Source organism: Crocodylus siamensis, chromosome 4 (genome assembly GCF_052110815.1).
Source record: "Crocodylus siamensis isolate JL-2025a chromosome 4, ASM5211081v1, whole genome shotgun sequence".
Taxonomy (NCBI): Eukaryota; Metazoa; Chordata; order Crocodylia; family Crocodylidae; genus Crocodylus; species Crocodylus siamensis.
In genome coordinates this window covers 91,973,566-91,998,788 of record NC_143398.1, presented here as the reverse complement: position 1 = coordinate 91,998,788, position 25,223 = coordinate 91,973,566, and the positions used below count along the sequence as shown (strand labels likewise).

The following is a 25,223-nucleotide window of genomic DNA, read 5'->3' as shown; positions in this document are numbered from 1 at the left end:
AAGGAGGGGCCGATGGAATCCACAAGCCCTTGATTGGAGGACTGTAAAACATCCACTTCTTGCAGAACCTTCTCCTAGTAACAGTATTGTTTGATTCTGCTGTTGCCTTGGACCTTCCTGTATAGCGGGCAAAATGAGTTATGCTCAGGCTTTTTAGCCATAGTCCAGGCCTTCCCTGAACAAAGCAACAAAATTTAACAGAGTGCCTTCTGTGGCTCTGGGAGATGAGTGCTGTGATTGGGCACTAGGCAAGCAAGACACAACAGTTTCCCTATAAGGAATGTGCCTGTCACAGTGCCAGGGGATTGGACAATTTGAGATGAGAAAAGTTACAAAAGTGATGGACAAACAAAGGAACACATGTATTTTGCATTGCCACCCTGGGGAGACGGGAGCAAACTTGGAATTCTTGTTTGAACATCAGGGATTCCAGAAACTAACATCCCACACACCCAGCAGAGGATCTGAGGCTGGTACCACTGAAGGTTGTGATTGTAATGTCTAAGGAACCTCTTGCCAGGTTGTATTGTGAGGAGGAAACTTTTAATAAAGTATAGGGGTTGCTATTAAAGTTTTCTTTGATACCACATTGGATGAGTTGCTGTGTCAAACCTTGGAAGGCTCTGGCAAAAAGAATCCTGGTAGGAACACCTGTTTGACCCTTCTTGCTCTTGTTTCTGTCTTGAAACAACCAATTTTTCTCACCATGACCTCATTTTGACTCTGGGCTTAATACCCTGAAAACCAGACTGATAGCTGGCTTTGACCTTGGCTGCTTCCATTCTGGATCAGACTAGAACCCCTGATTCTGATTTTAGTCTGAACAAGAAGTTATTGGTAGCTGATTTTTGCTATTCCTAACTGAAATTTTGTTATTGACTTCACTCCCTTCCAGAAGCAGAAAAACATTCCCAGGTGCAGCTCTGCTTGATGTACTTACCTGTTGTGTGCTGATTATTGTTTTTATTTGAAATAGAAGGATGCATGCAATTTTAGCACATTTTGGATACAGCAGTTCTGTTGGAAATCTAAGCACACAGCTTGCTTAAGATATTTATTTGCATATTGTGAAACCTAGTATTGCATTTGCAGTTCTAGTTTTGTCACACCAAGTTAAGTATCTATTGGAATTATGACAGAGATGCATGTTGTGCTTTGTTTGGCACAAAAAGGTTTGATTTCTAATCTGATATATAAGCAGATAAATACAAAATTTAAAACGGTATTTTAATTATTGTGTAAAATCCAACTACAGAGATGCCTAATTATGTCTGGTATAGTCTACATCTGCAATAACCCAGGATTATATAGTGTTATAGCCATCCATGATTTTCTTGTAAGAGGAGGTTAACTATAAAGAAGAAGAAAATTTTCATAAGCATCCTCAAATTCTGATGAAAGTGAGCAAAACTCTGATGTTAAAAACATAAAAAGTAATGGCCTATCTGTAACCCCAGAGGTTTTTTGGTTCTCTATTGGTTAATTATTAGTAGTATGAATTTTGCATTTACCTTTCTGGGATTTAAGACCTCCATATAGCAGACTGCAAATAATTTGTAAGCCTTGAAAACATTCTCAGAAGAAATTCCACTCCAGCTGCTATGTCAGATCAGTGTTTTCCCTGGTTGCACCAGTGGGACTACAGACTTGGTGAGCATCACTGCTTTTTCTAGTAGTGTATCTTTAAGTATGTTATGATGGAGCCTGGAGGGCTCTGCAAGGATAGGGGCCCACTATCATAAGAACCATGAATATGCCTATCAAATGGCAACCCTGGTCTGAAGAGATTGCTGTCTACATTGAGACAAGACACACGGATTCAATATAACAGATTTAAGAAAATAACATAAAATAAAATAAAGGACAAAGAACAGGGAAGCAAGTGGCCCAGGTGCTGCTCATTGTCTTTGCTGGCTTATTGCCCTGCAGCCGCACTATCCTATCTTGTGGCTAAGCCAGCATCTGTGTAATCTTCCATCTTGCAGCTACTTGCTGCTTGGCCTTACCTTGCTTGATTCCACTCACATTTCCTCTCTCCCTCTCCAAAGGATTATCTTATCAAGAAAAATGAAGCCTCACAAAAGTGTTAAATTAAAAAATGTACAGGTATGAGGCATCTTGATCCATTTAACATGCTTTGCCTGTGCTTAATCTTAAATGTAACTTATTCTGTTGAAGTTAATTGTGTGGCTTACACATACCTTGTGTCGGGGTATCATCCAGTCTTATTTGTAGAGTGAACTTGGTAAATAAGTCTCAAGGCTCCAAATGATTAGACGCAATGCACCCCACCACCTTCATCCCTCATTTTGCCTGGAAAGTTATCAAAGTGCAGGAGCTGTGCCATTTTCAGTCACTTTCATGAGTTCAAGATGAAAGGTTCTACTATAGGAGCTGATGACATAGAAGAAACCAAGCTTCCTAAACACAAAAAAAACTGAGGGGAAATATTCATGTCGGTTTGATGATATATCTTAATTACCATTTATAGAGTGTGAATAAGTAGAGATTAATGGCCTTACTTGCTACTTGCTCTTTCTGGGTTTTTTTTATTTTGCAGAAGAACCTTTTTACTAGTTTTTCTAATTCCCTTTGGAAGGTCTAATTTGCTCGACTTTTTTTTAAATTCTTATCTCCTGAGAAATCCTGGGAACACTTTCTGAGTTTCAATACTTAGCTTGCTTTGCTTATCATTCCTTTTTTTCACTATTGGTCCCCTGGTTATTCATAATATCATTTCGAGGTGTTGATTTCTTCAGTTAGATTGAGAACACTTCTCTGCAGGATTTTACCTGCTTGAGATGCTAATTCTAGACCTTTTTTTTTACCTTTGGCTTAAAGAAGTAACAGCTCTCTTCCATGTTTATGTCCTTGAGCTCTTTGGTTCTATTGACTAATTTACCTTAACTTCTAAAGTTGTCCTGTTTTTAAAAACTTGACAGCAGTAGTTGGAGATATGTTTTTCTTTACTCTCAAACTGATTCTGTTTATGATTGCTGTATTCCAGGGTATTTTCTATGATAGGTTTAAAGTCTAAAACAGTATAATTTCTTCTTGGTTCGGAGATGGTCCATCGCTGACCTTTGAGTAGCTGCCTTGAACAAAAGAACTTTAAAAATCAACTTAAACAAAATTTCAGAACAAGAAATCATAGATTGGATTGTGTTAACCAGTGGTCTCAACAGGGATTTTAGATTCTTATTTCATTGCCTAGACTAGCAGTAACCTCCAATGTCCCCCTAGGTGTTAACTGCTTCATTCAGTTGACCCAATCAACTCACCTCTCTTATGGCCGTGTTATGCATTAAGTTTAGGTGGTTCCTGGAGCTCTTAACCCCTGGATTGTTCACACATTAACACCTGCAAGTAGTTGTAAGCAGATTTTAGGCAGCTTAAAGTTATGCCATTCCAGGACAGGTTTCCTTCTGCTCCATGTTACTCCACTCATGTTCCATTACTGTATAGCCACTCCCCACAGAGAAAATGCCCACAGAGAAGTTGCAGTCCATCAGCACCTAGGATGCAGTATCCCCTCCTCTATCCTCCTGCTCTGTGTGGACAAACTTTCCACCTTCTGAATTCTGCTGCCCAAGGAGCAGTTCTGGCACCAAGCCAATTCCTGCTTCTGTCCTCAGGGGTGCAACCTCATGCAAACAGCTTGCAAAGCACATTCCAGCAAGCCAGGCTGTAGAGCACAAACAGGTCCAGGAGTGGGGAATGAAGTAAGTAAAGGAATCTGTTAGTTATTGCATTTGATAACGTGAGTTTTTGCTGCTATTAGTATACTTTAATTCAATCAATATCAGAGAAGCTAGTCTCTGGTGGTAAAATTCCTGGTAATATTTCTCTACTTAATAATGAGATTTAAATATAAATTTTAAAAAAGTTTTTAATAACTAGTCAAGGACATCAGTGACTAAATGACTTCTTGTAGGTGTTGCAACAAAGGCAAAGTTCCTTAGGGGAATTTGAATGAGGAAAGGGTGGTGTCTTTAATTTATAGAAGGGAGCTCTGAGGTGAGATTTTGGGGTTTTCTTTCTTTAGGTAGAACATGATGACTCAGTATGGAAATGAGGGCAAGTGCCACCACTCTTGGGAAAATACTATGTAATATAATGATCATGGTTTCACAGTTCATGATCTGAAAGCATGCACCTCCAGTAACACTGCCCCTGACCAACATAAAAGGCATTGGCTTAATGGGGAATCTTCTGTCTCTGAAGTGTTTTGGAACAGAACCTGTTACAGAATTAGATAAGTGCTGCAGCTAGAGCTCCTCAAAAATGAAAATAAAATCTCAGCATTTCCTTTGCAAAGTTTGAACAGACCCATGTTTTTAAAACATTAAAAGTTTTTTAAAATGTTACATTTTTAACACATCAGCATGTTTCTTGTGAAGCCTTGTCTTCCAGAAAAAGCCAAAGGCTATTTGGGTGGTGGAAGGCAGTTGGGTTGGAGTGAAAGGAACAATTTTTCACTTGAAAAATCTCTAGTTGACACATGCTGGGAGCCTGGCCATATGATTTAAATCCCACATTATCAAACTTTATTGCTTTGGCTTTACGGCACCTTTGTTATCATTGGGATCAAAGAAAAATAATGAAATGCTATTTTACTAATATGAGTGTCTAGCACTGGATCAAAGTGAAAATATACTAATACAAAAGTGAAACTCCAAGTATATATTGTGAGCTGCCCACAGAGTAACAATCCTAAACTGCCATAATACTTTCTAATAGCCCTAGGGGCTGCTTGTTATAGATTGCCTGATAGTGCCCAACTTTCTCTTCCCCAAATACTGGAGAGGAAAAGATGGACTCTGTGCATTATTAATAAGCTAAAGTGGGAAGCAGGATCCACGGTCAAGGGCTGGTAATGTGAAAACACCTTTGAGAAACACTTTTTCATTTAAAACAGGATAGTTCCAGGCACAAAGCTTCTTTTTGTCAGAACAACAGTGATGTAGCATGGGCAGCTTTGGGGGTAGGAGGAGCCAAACCATTCAGGATTTTATTGGATAAAACCAACTTTATACTGAAAGTATTGCAGTGCTGCATTAATGTGTCTTTTTGTATAATGGAGGAGAATGTGAGGACATGCCCAACTCTGTATTCCCCTGCTTCCTGCACCTTAGCTCTAATTCTTTGTTCAAACACAAGATAGACTTCATTCTTGTTAGGATCTTTCTGTAAGCATTACACCAGAAGTGTAGCAAGATATTTCAATGTCTGGGGTTCTGCCTGCTGTGTCAAAGGTTCCCCAGGGTGCATTCTGCTCATTTCCCCATCCCCAAAATATACTACTGGCTGCAAGGCAGTGACTGTCCAATTCTTATAGCCAGGCAAACTGCATGGAAAATATTCCTTGATCTTTGGTGGGATGGGAGGGGAGGGAGGAGCAGGGTACAGAATGGCATACCCGATAAGTTGGTGCCTGGAGCTGGTGTCTTGTTCACCCCGACCTAATTACATCATTGCATTGCACAGAGTTAAAACACACAGCTGTTCTGTGCAGGTCCCAAGATAATTTCAGAAACAGAATAGCATCATTTTTCTTGTTAAATAAATATTGACTGTATGCAAAGACTGGACATAGTGTAAATATTTTGGACTGTGTTTGGGATTTTATGAATAACTTTATAAAACAAAAGCTTTTAGGCAATCGATCGAGTGGGGTTTCTTCTACCGAGTTCCACATTTGGCTATTATATAATATTTCAACATAATATTCTTAGCATGGTTCTTTCATTCTTCAGAGATGGTTTTTCAGCTTTTATAGTGTGGATCACTTGGCCTATTCTGACCTTGAGAAGAATGGTAGTATCTCCATTCTTTTCCAGACCTTTCAAAACCCAGTCAAACAAACAAGCCGTCTTGGGTTTCCACGGTTACTTCAGTCCTGAAGTGATGACTAGTTCTAAGATCTCTGTGCCAAAAACTATAGCTTGTAAGCACAGTGATGTAGCCATTGGAGTCCACATAATAAACTATCCATTCGTTGGATCTCCGTGGGGCTCTTGCTGTTTAAAGTTTTGCCCTTTCTCCATAAGTTTAGCTAAGTCTGAAAATAAGCATTCTTGCACCTCACTAGGCTCTGCCTCTGTTCTCTATAGTTGAGACAGAATCCCACATCACAACATCAGGTTAGCTAAATATAAGTTCAATATACCTTATAGCTCTTAAGATCAACAAATGCTTCCCTCCCAGATCTTCCCATAGGTGGATACAACACATTGCAGTGACCTGGACCTAATCCTGAAGGGCAGCTTCCCCAGTAACCAAAGCTGGAATTGCATTTGTCTATAACCAGAGTGATACAGATACTGGCAACCTGCCCTTGCAACAGATATGTCTCTTAGTCCCGTGTTGATCAACTATTAAGCCCACTAAGTAATTTAACAATTCCATTTATAACCATTCCTTTCCCTTTCTCCCCACTCCCTCGCTCCATATTTGGATTGTCTCAGCTTTTAGGTATGGCAGGTGGATTGCTTGCAGTGAACACTTACTGATTTTTATTTTATTTTGTGCTGAGCAACTACAGGACTAACTGTAACTAATCAGTCTATCAATAGCAACTCTCAAGGCATAATTTCACAAAGCTTAGATTCCATTTTACAAACAGCTATTAGGAAAAAATGAGTCCCCATATTTTAGGGCCTTCAAGCTGATTTTAATATTTCTTCACACTATAGAACAGGTTTCCTTAATCATTTTTCCAGCTTTGTTTATGCACTGAATAGCAGGGGTGACCAGTAAGACCCTTCCAGTACTCTACACACAAAAAATGATCAAGATAAATGCTTCCTGAGGAATTGTCTTTAACTCTGGGCTTTTTTTAAAAAGGAAGTATGGAGCCACTTTATGTTTACTTCTGTCAGGATACTCACTTGCATCAATACTTCAAGTCCTATGGTTTCAAAAGTGACTTGTAGAACTTATTTTCACACTCTCTAACCCATCTCCAAAACAGTGTAGCTAATCTATGCTTTTCCCTTGCTAACAGAGGTGTAGTGAGCTCCTTCAGTGCCCACAGCAGGATTATGCCAACGCATGTAGAGCTATGTGGGTAGAGGGAAAGGGGAGTGGTGTCTTACCTGCCTTGGCTGTTCACACTTGGGTGGGAGCTGCTGCTCTAATAGCATGGTCTTGGGGTACTGCAGATAGGCACCAGCCTTGCAGCAGCCCCATAACACAAACCTCCTGGCAACCTCCTCTGGTGCCTGTTTGTTTTCCCTGCATACACGGTTGCATATTGGGGTGCACCTGCTGTGGCAAAAAAACATGGGGTGGGGTGGGGAGTAGATTACCATTCTTCTCACTCCTCCCCACCCCCAGATACGCTACAGGTTTCCCTTGCTTCATGTGGGCTCTGTATGTGCGCATTCGCTCTTATGTGATGACTCTTTTTATACCAAAAATTCGTTATATGTGAGGTAAGTTCACTCTTACGCAATTGGTGTGGTGCAACCACTGTTTTGTGCAATGCATTGTGGGAGTGATGACACCAAAATATAGTCTCCTGTGTGGATCTGTGCTCCTTGCTCATTGTCTGTGACACTGGTTTCTGTAGTTGCCATCCCCATTATGATAGTGTTGTATGTGTATACTGTCTGCTGCTCGTGAGTACCAAAATTGTCTTGTGAAAGTGGTAGAAATACGTCTGGGGCTCAGTACAGTTGAGGTCTTGGAAGGTATCCCTATTTGTTACATTGTAAAGTAGATTCCCTTTATGTGAATTTGAGGTGTGCGCCATTTTCCAGCATAAAGCGAGGGAAACCTGTACTGGGTATGCAGCCGTGCTTGTTTAGTTAGTTTGGCCAGGAAGTTCAAAGCTTCTTTACTGTGGCAAAGACTTCTAATGGGGACATCATTCTGACACCCTTTTAAGTTGGTGCTTGAGGTTAGTACCCTGTCTGGATCCCCTCCTCTGCCCCCTCCCCCCTCCCCCCCCCGACCTCCGTCCCTCCCAGTTATGCTACTGCTTGTTAGAAGGAATTAACTCAGTATTGCTACTAACACCCTGCCCTGCATTAAGGATTAGACCATGCCTTAACAAATACTCTGTGAAAAATTTTAGGGATGTCTGTGTTCCAGGGCCTCTGATACTGTTTGTATAATGGTATTTTGGATGGTTCATAGTTTCATACTAGTTTCATAGCAGTTTGGGGTTAGAAGGGGCCTGAACAGATCATCTAGTCTGTTCATCTAGCCACTGGCAAGAGAACATGCTGGGATCACACAACCCCAGACGAGTGTTCGTCCAACTTCTTTTTGAATTAACCCAGGGTAAGAGCAAGGACCACTTCCCTAGGAAGTTGGTTCCAGATCCTAGCCCCCCCCTAACAGTGAAATAATGCCTCCTAATCTCTAACCTGAATCTATTTTCCAGCAGCTTCTGGCTATTGTTCCTTGTCACCCCAGGTGCTGCTGGGGGGAATAGGGCCCTCCTTATTTGTTGCTGATCTCCCCTAATGAGTTCAGTAGGGGAGCCACCAAATCTCCCCCTCAGCCTCCGCTTGCTGAGGCTGAACAGGTTCAGGTCCCTCAGCCTCTCCTCATAGGGCCTGCCCTGTTGCCTCCTCTGAACCCTCTCAAGGCAGGCCACATTCTTCTTAAAGTGCAGTGCCCAGAACTGGACTCAGTGCTCCAATTGAAGCTGGACCAATGTCATGTAGAGGGGGAGTATCACCTCTCTGGACCGGCTTGAGATGCATCTTTGGATGCACGACAAAGTGTGGTTGGCTTTCCTGGCTGTGGTCTGGCATTGGCGGCTCATGTTCATCTTGGAGTCAATAATGACTCCAAGATCCCTTTCCGTCTCTGTGCTCTCCAGGGGGGAGCTCCCCATCTTGTATGTATGCTGTGGATTCCTTCTCCCCAGGTGCAGCACCCTGCATTTATCTATATTGAAACCCATCCTGTTACCATCCACCCACTTCTGTAGTCTGTCTAAATCTAATTGCAGCCTCTCTCTCCCTTCGAGCGTGCCTACCTCTCCCCACATCATGAAGAGATGGAGGACCAGGAATATGAAGATCCTTCTGCATTAAGAAACAATAAACAACGAGAAAATGAAAATGTAGGAAATTGTGCAATTTAGAAGGATAGGTTATGTGAACAAGTTAGCCTATCAAAATACAAGGAGCTATGATTTTAAAAAGAATATGATTATACTGTGGCATTATATTGAAAGATACTATGTTTTGACTTATGCACCTGAGAATATTGCTTTGTTACAGAGATTACCTAAAGGTATAATTTATGAATAGAGGAACAGTCAAGTTAGATGAATGTTAGTGTATGGATTTCATTTATTTCTCTCAGGTTTGTTTACCAGAGGCCAGCACAGCAAAACTGTGAAATTATTTGGTACAGTATGTGTTTGATTAATAGTGTGTGAATTGCGTATATATAGTACAATTATTTGTATTCTTATTAAAATGTAGTGTAACATATAAGTTTAAAGAGATGCTTCCATTTTAACTCAAAATACGCTGGTTTCCCCCAACTTCCCAGTATTAGTAACATGTTAAACAACTGAATATGGAAGAATACTACAACTCCAGTTTAGCTTTCTTTTTTCTTTTCTCTCTTTTTAAAGTGTTATTGTTCTTGTTACTTTGCAGTCAGTTTATAATTTAGGTCTTTTGTGCTGTAAAATTTGCCAAAGACTATAAATAGGGAATTTGACAAATAAGGGAAAGTCCTATTTGAAGCATCTCTTTCCAATGCAAGCAAGAAAAAGTAAAACATGCGAACACTTCTGGTTCTGTTTATCATGTGAGCGCTTGTCCTTCAGCCCTCAAAAATATTTTGGGCAACATTTAGATTAAGCTTTCATTTTAAATTATTTTGTGCTCTACTTATGCTTCCATATAGGGAGAAGTGGTGGGGGCTAGAGTAGGAGGTACACTAGAATTATTATGCCTCTGAGACAGGATGCCTCCTTGGGCTGTTGGTGTTGCATACTGCTCACCAACACTTGTGGTGCTTGTACGATACTTACACATACTGCTGTGCCACTGCACAATACTGGAGTAACTGGGTGAAATTTAAAGGTGAGAGAGAGAGAGACAGATGATCAGACTGGAAGATTAAATAGTTTCTCTTGGTTTCAAACTCTATACAGAGTTATGATCTCTGGTGTCACTTCTAATGCCAATGATATTTCTAGCTCCCTGTCTCCAAACATTAACTGACATCAGAAGAGCTACATTTGGGTGAAAGGTATCTTTTTTCCCTCCTCTTCATCTGCACTTGAGACCATAATTAGACCCTGTATCCTTTTTCATTTGTAAAAGCATTTTAATACGTCCTGACTTTATTTGTGCATGTCTTTGCTAATAATTTCGTACTAATTTCAAATACCACAGACAGTTTGGAAAAGATTGTCTTAAGGGAGCTAGTGGTTCATTTTTATGGAGATTTCTTGTTGCTACCTGTGGTGCTATTTTATGTTTAAATCTTATTTGTATGTGCTGTACCTTAATAGTCCTATAAGGGAGAAAGGATATAGTAATATGCAGTTTAAATGAGATTACCTTGCAAATTGTTATCCATTTTAAGGCAGTTTGGAAGAGCAAGTAGCAAAGATTGGATCAATCTAAGTAGTGCTAATAGCAGAAATAGAAACAATTATGCATTTGGGGAAAATACTTGCTAATCAAGCAACTGATTGACAATGATTTTTTTTCCCTCTTGGTTCTTATTGTAAAACAAAAGAACATTATGATCTGACTTATGATCACTGGAAAAACAAAGTGACACTCTGAGTGTCATTGTCAGAAAGCTCATTCAGAGTTTGTCAAGTACAAAACAAAAGTAGTCTACGTAAGGTGGAAGCAGGTTGTACAATGTTCTCCAGTTAAGTGCATAGCCCTCTTTTCAGTCCAGAGTATATTTATGCACTTATGATTTTCATGTAAACAAAGTTCACTAAGAATAAACCATTTAGATCCTCTTATTTGCAAGGCTTTGTGGCAGCCCTAAAATTATTATTAGAGATCTTGAATATGAGGGGAACTAGCCAGTTTCAGTGCTGCACTTAATGAGCTTTGTTCACAGCACTGTCACTGTTGTGGTATTAGCAGTCACAGAACTGATAAGCTCTGATCATTTTTCAAGACTTCTAATAGCAGCCTTTTGAGAGCTGTTTTCCTTTAATGTGTCTGGTGCAGTAAAGCAGACTCCACTTTAGCTACAATTAGTATGCAGAGACAGGTAGTTAATGGTATTAGTCTGAAGTCAGGCAGAAAGCAAGGCAGGGTAGCACCTTGGAGACTAACTCATTCAGAAAGGCAGTCTACTTTGTTGGATGCTATGAATTGACTTACAGGGTGTTTAAGGGGTGAGTGCGCACATGCAGCTTGAAGTGCTGCAGACCTGTCTGCAGTGCCACAAACTGCATGTGATACAGGCGTTTGCTGTGCTGCTAATTTGCCGCAGAAAAAAGCAGGGTGGTGCTAGCGGCAGCATGTACCACGTGAAACTGGAGCCTGTCCTCCAGCTGCTGGCTAAGGTTCATGTGCCCAGATCGCCATTGCTGGAGCCCTGGGAGGCCCCCAGGATCCCAGGTGAGGCTGCTGGGGCCAGTCTAGGTGCTGGTCCCGGACTCCCCTACCTCCCCTGGGGCAACTTGCTGCATGCCAGAGCGCGCATGCACAGATGTTCCTCAGGGACGAATAGCAGCAGAAAAACTATGTGCCTCTGCTATTTTTCTTTGAGAAAACACATGCACATTCATCTGGATGTGCCCACAGAGAGCAGGGGTACTAAATAGAAAGGAAAAGTCATTTCAGTACAAAGGACAAGGGAAGGAGGAAGAAACAATAGAAGGAGGAAGCACTGCTGAGGGAGGAGTAGGTGGACAGAAGAGATTAAAAAAGAAACAGACCAATTAATTTATTGAGGAACATAATGTTTATGAAAGCTAGTCCAGGTAATTGGATAAGAATCCAAAATCTCTATTGAGACCATACTTAAAGATAATCTAGTCTGCAGAATAAGATAGAATTCACAATTTCCTGTTCAAGATTTCTTTTTCTCTTCTTTTTCTAATTTTTTTTTTGTTTTTGTTTTTGTTTTAAAGAACAGATATTCTGAGGTCAGTGGTGGCATGTCCAGAGAGGTTAAAGTGTTGTCACGGGCATTTTTGTCTTTCTGGAACTGATGTGTTGGGCGTCTTTTAATTCTTTCACATGGGATCTCCCTGTCAGCCCATTGTATATAGCTGAGGGACACTGCAAGGAGGTGATGGCATATATGAAATTGATAAAAGAGCAGGTTATTGAACCCCAGATTTTATAATCAGTATTATTTGTTCTGGTGCTGGTGTGGTCTCTGTTGATAGAGGGCATAGCTGGGATCTGTGTGTGGAGCAAGACCTGGTGCTTTGGTGAGAATAGGAGTTGGGGTAGTCTGCTGCTGGAAATACATTGGTTAAAGTTAGGCAGTTGCCTGTAAGAAAGAACAGGCTTGTTTACAAGGCTGCTATGCTGCCGTTTTGCAGGAGGGGGTAGAGGTCATTACAGATGTACCCAAACTGGGAGCTGTAGGTGACAACAGGAAAGATTGTATTGTCCTTGTCCTAGAGCTGGTATTAAAGCAGGTCTGAATCTGGCTCTGATTTGAGTGGCTATGGTTTTGGTATTGTCTTGTAAGTGTAGGAATCTATGCTTCAGATCTCTAAGGTGTACATTCTGGTCAGTGAGATCAGAGCAATCTATATCAGTTGTAATCTAGAACTTGGTTGTAGATAATGGGTCTAGTGGTGTGCTTAGGATGAAACCTGATGATATGGAGGTAGCTGTAGTGCTCTGGGTTTCTGTTGCAATATATGGTGATACGGCCATTGTGAAATTTGATGGTGATGGCCAACAAATGAATATGCTGGTGGAGTATTCCAGTCTGTTTGCAGGAGTGCAAGTTGCTTTTTAAGTCCTGGAGGTTCCTTCCCATGTGATGCCATGTAATTAATATACCTTCGGTATACTAGGGGGATGAGAGGGCAGGTTAGACATAAATATATTTATATGTTGAGGGACTATGCATGTGCCCATACCAGTACTATTTATTTGTAGGTATAGGGAGTCTTCAAATCTGAAGTAGTGTATCAGGACAAAGTGGGAGTGTGTGATGGAAGCAGAAACAATGTAATTGCTGGGGATAACATTCCTTACAGCTTCACTTCTCTTAGCAGTACACCCTCCCTTGTCCTTTCCTTCTTTCCCTATCTTTGATATTTAAATTATTTGACTTTCTTCCTTTCTAGTTAGTACTCCTGGCTTCTGCAAGTCATAGTTTCATAGTTTCTAGGGTCAGAAGGGACCTGAGTAGATCATCTAGTCCGACCCCTTGCCATGGCAGGAAAGATTACTGGGGTCAAACGACCCCAGCAAGGTGTACATCTGGCCTCCTCTTAAAGACCCCCAGGTAGGAGCCAGCACCACTTCTCTTGTAAGTTGGTTCCAGATCCTAGCTGCCCTGGCCGTGAAGCAGGGCCTCCTGATACCTAGCCTAAATCTACCCTCTGCCAGCTTGTGACCGTTATTCCTGGTCACTCTTGGCAGTGCTCGGGGGAACAGGGACTCCCCCAGTGCCTGCTGGTCCCCTCTGACTAGTTTGTAACAGACCACAAGATCCCCCCTCAGCCTTCTCTTTTGGAGGCTGAACAGGTTCAGGTCCCATAGCCTGTTCTCGTAGGGCCTGCCCTGCTGCCCCTGATCACGAGAGTGGCCTCCTCTGGACCCTCTCCATGTTGTCCACATCCCTCTTGAAGTGTGGCACCCAGAACTGGATGCAGTACTCCAGCTGCGGCCTGACCAGTGCCACATAGAGGGGGAAGTATCACCTCCTTGGACCTGCTTGAGATACATCTGTGGATGCATGACAAGGTGCGGTTGGCTTTCCTGACTGCATCCCCACACTGCCGGCCCATGTTCATCTTGGTGTCAATGATGACTCCAAGATCCTTTTCTGCCTCTGTACTGACAAGAAGGGAGTTCCCCAGCCTGTAGGTATGGTGCCGGTTGTTCCTCCCCAGGTGCGTTCATAACATCACAAGCTACAGCCTTTGCCAGAAGTCTTACGCTTTTCTGATCAGATTAGTCTTTAAGGTGCCTCCCTGATCTGCTTTCAGCTACTAAACTGAATTTTTGTTAATTTTACTTTTGTTGTGAAGTGATAAAGTAAATAATAGCCTGGAAAGATGCTTTGCACATCAGTGATTTATGCACTTAAATGAGATACTTATTTTTTTACATTGTAATACATATGAGTTATTTGTAACAAATTGGAGCTGGCATTGAGTTATTCAGGTGAATAAGTTGAGAAGTATATTCTATACAAATGAACTTGTGACCTGTCTTTGCTTTAATTTTTTATCATCTGGGGTTTTTTAGATTTTTTCCCTTACTGTCACTTTCTCTGTGTGTGCATGTGTTTTATATAAGAAACCTAAATTTTGGGTCAATTTGAGTTTACCTTTCAGTTAAACTAGAGATGAAGTCGTATGGACTAGTCTGATTAATTGTCTGTTAGCTCAGTGTGTGTTTACCTTTCTTGATACCTATTTCTTTTCTTAGAAAAGGGTGGAGGGGGTGGGCAGTGGAGCATGCAGTTAATGCCAGGTGGTTGAGGAAGGAAATTATATTCTGCAAAAGTGAAAGAATTAAAAGTGATCTCATCAAGTATGGTAGTGAATGTTAAGTGGGGGGAGAGGATGGACCTCATCAAAAGAAAGACTAAAGATAGGCTAATCTTGTTCTGAAAGGCAGCAGAAGCAGCAACAAGAGCAGTGAAAGGTATTGGTAAGGGCATTATTGGTGGAAGAGTGGTAGGAAACTAAGATCTAAATCCAGGTTGCCCAATGAATGAAGCACACAGTTCAATTTTAGACGTGGCCACACACCCGCTCACATAACCCCATGTTTCTCCCCACCGTGTTCCCATTTGTCCCAAGGAACAGACCAAGATTGCCCAGAGATAACTCCTTACCCCAGCAAGCCTCAGCTCCACTGCCCTTATACTGGACTCCACAGCTGCAGTAAGGGAATCTCTGCCAGTCCTAGGGTTGTGAAAAACCTGTTCTGTAGAAAGGGCTAGCCTAGAATGTCACTTGCCAAGAAATCACTCTGGCCACAAGCAACCAGTAGAGAGACAAAACAGCAAAAGGATTTAATATGGAGGACAAAAGAATTATACCAGCAAAACTGACCATAGGTTTGGAGACAGAAAAGCAAGACAGCAAAAGTTTCTTACCCTCTTACCTGGCTACCCTAGTGCTCCTGAGACACCTGCCAATATGTTCAGAATGCAGCTTTCCTTCTGATCCTACCAGCAGAGTCAGATTAAGATTCACTGGGGCCCTGGTCCCAGACCCCTCTGACCTACACTCTGCCATGGGCTCTGTCTGTGGCTGGCAAAGCAGGAGTAGCAGCTGGAGCAGGATGCACTGCCCCCAAGGCAGGAGCCACAGCCACCCCCGCCTGCAGGTCCCTGTTGGAGCTGGAGCCTGGGGCCAGTCATGCTGGACCCCACACAACACTGCCCTGTGGCTGGGTGGCATCAGAGGTGTGGACCCACTGTGCACTGGGCACATGCATTGTGAACTGAGCTCCAGTGGTGGCCCTGTGTCCTGCCATAGCTCAGTCTGGCTGCAGCAGCACCCAGCAAATGTGCAGGATTGTGGCAAGGCCTGGCTGGGATCTGGCTGTGCTGGGGCTGCCCTGCTGCTGCTAGGTCCCGGCCATGCACCATGCCTTGCCCTGTTTCTTGCCACCAGTGGCTCTGGCCACTCCCAGGGCTCTGGTGTGGTTGCACCTCACCTGTTATCCAGCAGCCACGGTTTGCTGCATTGCACGTGTCCAACCTGGCTTGGCCTGGCTGCCAGTTTCATCTGCACTGAGTTGCCCTCCACTCTTCCCCATGTCTGCCCTCCAGGCATTCAGGGGCCCCTGTTTGGCAGGGGCCCCCTGGGCGTTGGCCCAGCTGCCCCACACATTAATTCATCTATGCCGACCAGCTCTTCCAGATAGTCATTGAACCTATTAGGCTGCAGTAAATTAATAAATGCTGTTGTAGGACAGTACTTGTCAACTCAAGTACTATCCTGTGGTGGCATTATTTACTCTGCTGCAATGCACATGTAGACACTGACAGGGTTGGCTGGAACACAAGGGTGCCCCAGTGCAGGGGCTGCCAGTTGGCTAGCCCTTCACTGAAGCACCCTCCTGCATCAGCCAGCCCTTCCGCAGTCTGAGCCAGGTCTGCCTGCCAGCCTGGGGCTGCTGTGCCCAAGCTCAACATGCTGTGTGCCTAGATGCATGCATAAATGCAATGGCTGGAAGTAATCAACATGAACTGCCCTGGAGTTTATTCAGTCATATTAATTGACATGTAGATGTGCCCACAGAAGCTGAAGACAATAAGAATAAATCTAATTTGGAAGAGTATCCGTACATGTCACATGATGAACCCCAAAAGCAACTTAGTTTTTAGGTGAAACTATGACAAATGTTATAAGTCTGTCGCATCTTATTCTTATGATTCTTCATGTTGCCCCCTCCCCTCCGCCCCTCTCAGATGTATATTAGTCATTCGGACTACAAAGGAAGAAATGTTATAAGTATCTTTTTTAAGATCTTATAAATGATTTTCACTTTGTATTGAATAGTGTCAGCATGATTCCATGCAGCAATTTCATTGCTGATTGTCTTTGGAAAAAGAAAGCAAACCAAATTTAGGGGTAGGAATTAAAGGTCAATTCATAAACAGTACTAACAGTGAAATGCAATCTCCCGATTAAGCAAATAGACTAAAAAAGATCAATATAATTATTCATGGAATAAGGACAGTAAGATAATGGCAATAAAGAGAAAAATTCAATAAGTGAGAAGCTTGTCATATACCAGCACTAAAATAGCTAGAGGGAACAGAGATGGGGTGAATAAAAACTGTTTAGCATTCTACAATCTTGCTGATTATTAATCTTTTTTTCCCCAACAAATTCTGTTCTGCAATCCTACTTATTGTTATGAGTACAGAGGGTCAATTTCACAGTGGTGTTGCTATCTGAGAAACTTCTGTTTATTTGTTAATCCTATGAATTTAGGAATGACTGAATAAATGCTTGCTGTTTGAAATGTACTTTCTAATTGTGATACTTTAATGAGGGCAGATTTCTGGAAGAACAGAGATTGATACTGTTTTGTTTCTCAGGGGGAGGGAAGGAACCCAAATTCTGGACTGCTGAGATGGGACACTTATGGCTGCCCCCATAAAGACCTGGATCTCTAGGCTTCCATGCTATGCTAATGCCCCTCAAGTGCAGGACTGTAAACACGGGCTGTATAACCACATTTATTGGGCACAAATAGCTCCTGCTTACTCCCTTTTTCCCCACAGCACGAGGACAAATACTCACAAACACACCTCTGCTTATAGGCACTGCAGCAGGGATCAGCAATAATCCAGTTCAGATTTTGCTAAGTGAATGGTAACTGAATATTGGTGCTGTGCTTGATGAAATAATTTAAATAAGAAGAAAACAAAGCAAAACAAAAGAAGTCTGAAGTTTCCTGCTGATTCAAACTTAATATGGTGGGTCCTAATATTGTGTAAAGGAATAATTAAGCTTTTTCAAATCTGATTTGTTGACATTTAGGGCATGATCTTGCTAAGCATTCTTCTATAATATGGCTCCTTTGTGGAGTTCCATTGACTTCAATGGGCTTGTTTGTAGGAGTAGGTCTCTACTATTCATCTATTTGCATGATTTTGGCTTTGATTTTTATGAGGTAATCATTGCAGTTTTAGTATAAACTAGAATGAAATATTAGGAACACTTGCAACATAAAGCAGAAGGCTGTTTCTTTGGAGAAAACTAATCAGAGAGAACTGTAACTCAATCCAATAAAGTGGTTGACAGGTTGGCACTTTCATCTGCAGCAAAAATTTAAAAACTTGATCCTTGAAATGCTGACATACATTCATAGTTTTGATCATGTGAATAGTTTAATCGACCTTAGTGGAAGTTCTCAAGTGAAAAGAGTTGCACATGCTTAAATATTTCTAAGGTTTAGGTACAGCACAAACATCAATAGCAAAATACCTGTAAATGAGAAGCTACCACATTTTCAAGAATGACTGGGATGCTTGAGAGCATGAGTCCTATTGACTTTCATTGAGATTCAAGACTTTCAGTGTGACTTAAAGCTATTTGTCTGAGATCTAATGATTTCAATAGGAGCTTGACATCTAATTTGCTTTGGTACCTTTGAAAATACCATTAGGTATATAACTATCTCTGGAAATGTAGTCTGATATTACTTTTTGAAATGGGGCTTAAGTTTAAGTCTTTAGACTATGGTAAAATTTTCAAAAATTGCCTAAGTCTCAGGGATGATGAGGCTTTTGGGTGAGGGTGCCAAAAGCACCCCAACCTTAACTTGTAAGATGTTGGCATGCCAGGGGCAGATGGCAGGGGAGCTGAGAGGGGCCCAGTTCTTGTGGCAGTGAAGCCTCAGCCCCTTTCCTGCTGTCTAGCCAGAGCTGCATGTGCATCCACTGCCAATGATAAGCTGGACTAGGGCTCTGCACACATCATTGCTTGCAACCTCCCCACTACCTGCTGTGAGCAATCTGGGCTGTGTGGTGGGTGTCAGGGGCCTGTCCAGAGCCTGGGCTGGCTGTGCTGCTGCACCAATGTCTGTGAAGTCCCAGCCTCGCTTGTTGCTGGCAATAGGTGCATGCATGTCTCCCGCCAAACAGCAAGCGAGCTGCAAGTTGCCCAGTCCTTGTTGTGATAGTGTAGCCCCAGCCCTTTCCCCACCATCCATTTTGAGGCACATGTCCCAAGCAAAATGCTGTTATGTGCCACATGCTGGCATGTGTACCGGGGGGGGGGGGGCGCAGGGAGTTGCCAATCCCAGGTCTAGTCTACTCAAATGACACCTAAGGTTTTCATCATGACTATAAAATATTTGTTTATTGTTAAACAGTAGAAGATAGGTCTTCTAAGTCAGGAAGCTGTTGTTTTAAAGGATGGATGAGTATTTGCCTTGCTCTTTAAAAAAAATAAATGCATTCATCAAAACTCACTCACTTGAAACAGTTGAGAGAGACACTGCTATTCTCAACTCTCCCATTTAGAAAACGGACGGGACAGAAACTTTAACAACACTTTCCATTACAATATGGAAGCTTCTGGCCTTCCCATTTAGTACATGAGAGCTGATGATAATGTGAGGTAAGTGTATTTAAGTAGAATCTGAAGCTGATGAATCGTAGGATAGTTAAAGCTGTTTGAAGTTGTGAATTTATCAATTTGAGCTTCAATAGGTTAAAGTTAAGCGCATGCTTCCACTTTTATGTGTTCTTGAAGACAAACAATTTCATACCGTACAAGTATCCTATTACCACTGAACATGTGGCTAATTATGTTTTCTTATCCTTCTGGCTGTCAAAAAATGTTCAACTAGCCTGTGTTTAGGCTGTGTAAAAAGTGCACAATTAAAGTTAGCACTGAGGTTTGAATATTCTAATATACATAAAGCTTTGTTCTGCGTAGCAGCTTTTTAAATTGCTGCTAAGGACAGAAGACTTCTTAATATGCAGTGCCTATTCATTTGTGCCTATTCTTACTAACTAGAATAATTGCTTAAAATTATTACTCTCTTATATGGTACTTTCACAGGTTTAGAAATGCCTTCTAGAAACTAACAAAATAAAACCAAACAAATTGCTGAAGGACTTTGAAATCTGTCGTGAGAATAAGTAGGATAGAATTGAGTGTAGGTGTAAGCTCCCTTCAAAAGAGCTTAACTGTAGCTATAGGTGATAACATTCATGTATGTTTTTGCCTATTTTTGTTTTTATAAATTCTGTTCCTTGCCAATTACTCTTCCGAAGTATAAGATACAGGAAATTGAACAGATGTTTGGATAACTGCCTATAATGCATAGAAGAAATATACAAAATGATATTTTTTATTGTTTTATTAAAAATACCATTATACCTACTTGTGGGGTTTGAATTGGGTTCTTAACAGAAGCATATTCAACAGGCAAAAAATTAAATGGCATAAAACGTCATGTGATGTTAGGATAATGAAAAATGTATCACTTAACAGGGTTTGCATTATTCAGAGTTATACACATACAAGTGTCTGCTCTAATCCCTTGCCAATATGTTGTCTTGGTAACCAGTTACCTGCACACCTGCTTAGCAGATACAAGAGAGGGAATGTATGGTTATTGGCCACATTTAGTATTGAAATGGAATATAAAATCAGCAAAACATTAATATTTAATAGGACAGTATCTTCTAAGTGGAGTGTTCTGTTTACTTTGTAACAACTCATCTTCTTAAAGAAGGGCTTTGGACTTCATCCACATTGCTTCTCTGTGCAAAGCAAGAAATAAGTCAAATTTGTATCAAGGATTCCACAACATTAAAAAGATTTCAGCAATGTGTATTTTGAAATAACTTCGGCACAAGTAATTTATTTAATTTATTCTCTTCTTGTAGGAATTAGTAGCTGTTCCTGTATTCATCAGTTCTTTAATATGTTTCCTTTTACTTTAATTTCTTAAGAGTGGTTGGTTAGTTCCATAATGATATTGTCTTCAGAACTAAAAGCTGGGAATGAGGAAGGAGGAAATGCTGATGTGCTTGGTATCCTCCTCTCCCCAGTCTGCTTTGGTTTTAAATAAAAGTTTACTCATAGGCTAGATGCATTAAACTGAAATAACTTCTCCTAGAATAAATATTGTCTTATACCCCAAACCTCCAGCTTCAACATAAAATGTAGGTCATACTATGTAAGAATGCTTTTCTTTAAACTATCAAAATGGATTTTAATTTTTTTCATTTTATAGTTGGCCCAAGGAATAATCTGGGAAAGGAAGAATGTTAAGAGACGAATTATCAGCATGAACTGCTTTCTTTTTAAAGCATCCAGTAGATATGCCATGTAGGCCAGCTATTTGAAATTAACCATATTGGTCATTCAAATTATACTTGTAAACTACCCTCTTGTCTAATGTACAGAATGTTTTACAACATGAAGTCAAAGTGGGCATTCTAAACACTGTCTAATAGAAGTATTAAAAGGAGCTTTGCAAACTGTAAAGAAGGAAATAAGATGTTGGTTCCATTGGACAAAGAGCATATCTAAACTGATATTTAGGATTGATTCTGAGGTCATTCTCCACCTCTCTGAGCCCTGTGAGACATACTCTGAACTAGGCAGTGGAAGGTGTATCTCACAAAACTGAACCATTCCCATGGCATTCCTTAGTTTTTGATCAGAGCAGTGAGATCCATGCTTGTTGAATTATCCTAGGAACCATTGTTTGTTCCTACTTACTGGTAGCAGAGAGAGGAACTGAGATACAGGAGAGCCAAAAGACTGCAGCATATAGTATTGTGGCATCGTTGCTATGCTTGTATTGGATAAGTACCAAATATATTGGAGAAAGGGGAGAGCAGGGACAACTTCATTCCCTTGAAGTTCAGTAGAGCTTTCAGGGTTGGGTGGATTGCTGCTGGTATTCTAGCTTAGGGGTCTATGGATAGTTGGTGTATATAGTTTAAGATTGCCCTAAGGATCTCAGATGAAATGATTTCTTAGTAGCACAACAATGTGATACATTCCTGCTTTTGTAGCATTTGAGTAGACTCATTTCAATGTCTGTTTTAAATCAAAAGATTTGATGCTGGTCAGATTTAGTGGCATTAAATTAAACGGATAAATTTTTAATTTTTAAAGGGACTGCATATGTTTACAAGAAGCTGTCTTTGCACAGATGTATAAGCAGGTGGTAAGAACAGTACTCTGTTGAAAATATGTGTTGCTGTTAGGTTAATTGGTTTTGTAATGTAAAAGTCTTTATAAAAGAGAAACAAACCCCTGGCTGTCTAGATGAAGTAACATATTGTTGTTTAATTTTTCCTTTTTTTTAATAAAGCAATATGTTTAATTGTTTACAAAATTATGAGTAAATGTCTTGCATTCTAGAGTTGGCATCATTACTGTTTTTGTTTATATTTCTGTAGCATTGACAATGTGCTAGATACTGCGCACATCCTGGAAAATCGTCTTACTGCACTGATCCATTGATTCCCAGTACATTTTGTAACATTTGTTGTACAAATTATTCATTTTTTTTAATAGGGAGCTCTCTCTCATGAAAAATGATATAGCTTAAGTAGAAGTTGTATGGAACATGTGAGTCTTGAACCTTCCTCTGTTCCTTATTGGGGGGTGGGGATGGGAGTAAAACAGATGAATATATTATTTCCTTTATAATTAATTGTCAAAATGTGTTGTAGCTGTGATGGTCAAGTAAAAAATGTGAGGGGCCAGGATTTTTGTGGGTGATACCTTTTATTGGGCCAACTATATAGTTGGAGGAATATAGACGAGCTTTCAGGTATTTTGTGGGGTGGAAGGTGGGAAGCAGACACAGATGGGGCTGTATAGCAGATACAAAAAGACCTCTGTTCTGCTAGATCTATTGATTTTTTTTTTATTTTATTTTTTAAAAATTTTTTTGGTAGCTAAATTTTCTCCTTATATCATTTCTCCACTCGCCCAACTTTTAAAGGGAAGAGAAATCAGTATCACTTTGAAGAGAGCAAAAATGGCAATCTTCATATGAAATGTAATCATTCATTATGTTCGGTTGATGTGGAGAACACCCAAATATAACACTACAAGGATATACTTGAATGTAATACATAGAAAGAGCTTATTTCTGTTTATTATACCACCTGTCAATTTTTAAAATTCAAAACTAGAATAAGTGTGAAACAAGAGTTATTTCAAAACCAATTATTGAACTTTTGTGTATAATTAGAACTGAAGTGAAGCATGCTGTATACCATATTGAATTAAATCCAAGCTGAGGTTTATTCTGCATTCAACATGGGGGGAGGGGAGGAGCCCCTTTTCTTGGATTTGAGTACAAGGCAGGGGGAGTGGGGCAGACAACTGCTGTGGCTCTGACTTTGGACCCACCCAAGGTCTGGCCACAGCCTCTGTGCCCCGCCCCATTTACCATCAGTTGTGGATCCAGCCCCACAGTGGTGCCAGCAGCTCTTTCTTTCTGGCCAGAATGGAGCTGATACCACAACTGATTGTGGGGGGTGTCAGTGGGCACAAGCACTGTGGGGGCAGGGCTGGTGCTGGGGGGCACAGGCATCATGGGGCAAGTATAGGCAGGGGGAGGCACCAGGGTATACAGAAGACAGGGAGGGACAAATGGTGGAGGAAGTAGGGGACAAGGCAGGGGAGGAAGTCAGGCTGCTTGCCCCATACTGCCTGCTCCCTGCCCCTGATTTCCCCACTAGTTGGTGGGGGGAGAGATTTTGTGACCCTCCAGTAACAAATAATTAGATTCTATACATGGAAAATTTATAATTTATAAATATTCCATGTATAACTTTGAATTATTGGGGGGAGTCATCTGAAATTGGGTTGTCTTGGATTTGGGTAAATGATAGTTTTGAAATTTACAATTTAAAACAATTGGCTTATAAATCAGCTAAAAATTTATTCCAAAAAACCCCTAGTGATTCCTGACCTTTTAAAATCAGGAGGGGTAATCAGTCCAGGCTGGTTCTCTGTCGTAATGCACACTGGCAACTAAAGTTTAAATGCCAAATGGTGTTTCTTTTCTTTCATGTGTGGGTCTGAGGAACATTTTATTGTAAAAGTTAAACCAAGTGACAGCTTGCTTTGGCTGATGTGTAGAGTTCTTGACTGTGCTGTTTTACTTCCATGATAAGTAGTTAATAGAAATTCACTGACCTGCAGTGCAGACTTAATTTATCACGTATATCAGGTTGACTTAACAGGAATGGAATGCAGTAGAACAATAGATTTGTGTGTGTGCATGCGTGCGTCTGTCTCTGTGATCTTCAGACGTTTTGTCAGTAAAGAAAATCTGTCTTACCACAGTGAAACCTTTTGTGCCTTTGAATAATCAGGCTGTGCTTGTAAAGGTATATGATCAATATAGAATGTCTGTAGCTGAGCAACGAAGGAATTAGGGAGATGTTTGTTTGTTACTTACTTTTAAATATTGCAATATTCTTGTTGTCAATTCTTGTACTTCATAGTTAGAAAATGTGACTGCTTTTGCAGGAGTTTATCCATCAAGATTTCTCTCAGGAATTTTAGTCCTTATTTTGAAAGCTCCAGTTTTGCAGCCTTCCATAGGAGATAAGAAGCTGAAACAGAAAAACAAGTTTGGGAGGTACACATTGCAAGGAGGTTTTTTGAGTATCTTGGTCATTTAAAAAAACTTGCACCCAATTTATTTTGGGTTGGAAAATAAGATTTCCAATGCAGCTGTCTTGTTTCATCAACTTTTTAAAGGCATCCATTTATAGCCTGTATATGGCCTTCATCAGCTGAGCAAGGGAAGACTAATTCTAATTTTTCAGTGTTGTTTATTGTAAACTATCACTGCATTGAATATTGGTATCTCAGTGTTGCAGTTTGTGCCTTATATAATAAAATAATAATAAAAGGTAAAAAAAAAAAAACCCAAAAAACCCCCCCAAAACCCAGCATGTTGGTAATAAAAATAGAGAACTTGTTCAAAGCTGTTGGGCAGAATACAGAAACCGGTTTGGAAAAGAAATGTTACAGCCTTGTGTCACACAGTTTTTGCCTTGGATACTGTTTTTGATGCACTAGATAAAAATGTATGACAAAAAACTTTGTACAGTTTGCTGGAAACTTGTTTTAATTTGTGAAGAATATGGTCATACACATTCAACATGGTCTGAAAATGGAAAGGTCCTACATGCGCTGCTTACATGGTCACATTCTGCTTAAATTGTCACAACTGAGTTTGTCTGACATTTAAGAACTATTCAGTGCTGATGACCAGCTAAATGGTAGCACATACCCTGCTTTTGTTATGGACTGAGAGAAGTACAATGACTGCAGTTTCTGAGAACCTGTAGAAGGTGGAAAAGTGTTACATGAACTCCAGTTCCAGGAATCTGCAGGAAGGTAAGGAATAGCTATTGAAGATTTTAGCTTTTAAGTTGATCTTGTTGCCTTCAACTAGCATATAAAAGCTTTTGGAGTGTTTCTGAAACAGAAAAAATAAAAAATGAGGGAAGAGGTCAGGCAAGCAAAAACTAAATTGTAGGATTGAGTTGAGATAGAGAGGCTTGTTCTATGGTGCTGGGTGAGTAGCTAG

The 25,223-nt window shown here is 40.7% G+C and overlaps 1 long non-coding RNA gene across 1 annotated transcript in view; it reads right to left on the bottom strand.

Annotated features, from left to right (window-relative positions):
* Positions 1-20,041: 20,041 nt before the first annotated feature.
* Positions 20,042-25,223, bottom strand: part of LOC149866062 (uncharacterized) — a 53,627-nt gene continuing 48,445 nt past the window's right edge. The window contains exons 2-3 of the long non-coding RNA XR_016441574.1: positions 24,081-24,237; positions 20,042-20,403 (exon numbers count right to left, since the gene is read on the bottom strand). This is a non-coding gene — a long non-coding RNA (uncharacterized LOC149866062). The remainder of the gene's footprint in view (positions 20,404-24,080; positions 24,238-25,223) is intronic.